The sequence below is a fragment of the Malurus melanocephalus genome, unplaced genomic scaffold (genome assembly GCF_030028575.1).
Source record: "Malurus melanocephalus ecotype Western Australia unplaced genomic scaffold, MMel_1.1 scaffold_1429, whole genome shotgun sequence".
NCBI classification, from domain to species: domain Eukaryota; kingdom Metazoa; phylum Chordata; class Aves; order Passeriformes; family Maluridae; genus Malurus; species Malurus melanocephalus.
The window spans coordinates 7,011-9,218 of record NW_026624661.1 but is presented as its reverse complement, the minus strand read 5'-3'; positions in this window follow the sequence as shown (position 1 = coordinate 9,218).

Below are 2,208 nucleotides of genomic sequence, written 5' to 3'. Positions count from 1 at the left end.
TTAAAGGGGAAAAGATGAATTAATGAGGGAAAGAGAGATAGAAAGGGGGAAAGAGAAGGAAAAGGAAGGTAAAGTGACCACTAGAGAAAAAAAAAAAGTCCTGGTACCAGCATAAAACCAGTTGATGGGATGTCAGTCCTGGTTTCAGCATGCACCCAGCTGTGACAGTCGAGTCCATTGGGTGTGCAAGGGCTTTAGGGCAATGCCCAGACTGAGGGGGTATGTTTCTATGGGTAGGTTTCTCTGTCCCAAAAACAGGTTTCAATTTATATGAGTTCTTATGCAGCCTGCTTTTCAGACCTTTTTGGAAATGAGTCGGAGGCTTCGGGTGTCTTTGGTGGCGTTGATCCACCCCTACAGTCCATGACCACTTTGTGGCCCCACTCTTGTCCGTGAGCTGTGCTGTCTCCAGGGACTACAACAAGGATGTTTGTCCCAGAACCAAGCTGCCGATCTCTCTATGGCCCCTTCTCCAGCCACATCCTGCTTTTCCTCACAGCATCTTGGGGAAATCCTGAAGGCACAGCTGGGCTCAAAACAACAGCTCAGACACACAGCAACCCATAGACCTTGTGGGGTTGGCCCCATGCTCTTCCTGCCTGCAGTTCATGGCAGAGACACCATCTCTGTCACTGGGTACTGGTCTAGAATTGTAGAAGATGAGTTTGCTAGTTTGAAAGCAAACCAGCTGAGGAATTACCCCCACACAAATACATTGTGAGAGATTCTAAATCAAAACTACACTGTAATAGAAAAAAATAAAATAAAGGCAATAATAAAGAAGCAACAGCTTAACCTGACAAAGTCAGAATTCCACCAGATACCCTGTTGAACAGGCTTGTAGCTGCAGTCCCGTTGGAGTGATGGTTAAGGTCTACTCAAAGTGGTGAATGTTCAATGTTAAAATGGTGATTGCAGTGCTGTTGGAGTGATGGATGTGGTGTTCTCAAAGTGGTGATCCTGAGGACAGGTTGAGTCTGTCTCTGGTGGTCGAGTGGGGGTTCTAGAGCTCCTCTCCTCTGGAATCCAGTGGAAGTGGTGTCCCAGTGTCCAAGTGCCTCAGTTTATATGCCGGTAGGGATGTCGCGTTCCTCCTTTCTGGGTAGGGCATGTCCCTATCGGATGATGGAATATTAGGAGTCATTCCCAGAGATCTTGGTGGCCCATTAGCAGAGATTGCCCCCAGATGCTGTTATCAGGGCTGAATCATACTGAAGATAAAGAGCACTGCCCTACTTGGTTTAACAGCTTATGGAGATGCTGATAGAATACAGATTTTTTTGGTTACACCCTCTATGTAACCAAAGGCAATGAGGGACACACGTGTATGTCTCAAATCCATATCTGGATGATTGTAGAGCCACCTGAGGGTTCTTGGTAAGAAGGCTCTGTGAGACCAGGATGTGGCTGGAGCAGGGGCCATGTGGAGGTAGGGCAGCACTTTCCTGAGACAAATGTCCTTGTTCTGACTGCTTACTCCACATGCTGAATCAATTCTGCTGCCAGGGCTGGTGATCTGTCTTTCTCTCCCCCATTTAATGTGGTGCAGAAGCCCAAATGGTCGCTCAAACACTGATAGCCACATAGGCATCAAGCAAACCAAAGACTGTTGGCAAGATGTCATAGAGAGAAAAAACAGGCTGTGGCTGGAGAAGGGGTCGTACAGAGGGAGGCAACCCATTTTTGGGACAAACATTCTTGTTCTATATCCTGGAGACAAGCACAACATAGTACAATGAAAACACAGGAATGAGGTGACAAAGTGGGCATGGGCTGATGACCAAAGGTTGACCCAGCAGCAGTGGGCACTGGTTTGATCCAAAGCCCCATCCAGGAAGAACGTGATGGACAGATTACAGACATTCATACACACGAGAAATATTACAAAGTTATAACAAAGCCATAAGATATTGGCAGAAATTCAGCTGAAAGTCATTTAGCACAGCTTTAGCCAGAGAATGCCTGATAGCAAACTTGTGAATCACCTCTGCCCTACATGTCTGGATAGCAGCTGGGTCCTGCCTGTGCTGAGGGAGTTCATCTCATCCCCCTGTGCACCTGTGTGCAGGGCATGGACTGCAGAGCAGGTAATGAGGGGGAGGAGAAGGAAGAGGTGAGGCTGTGGGCTGTCTGAGGTGTTGTCATTTCCCTTCACAACTGTAGGCGAACTTTGGAGCCATGGTCTCCATCAGGGCCTTAGGCTGTTGC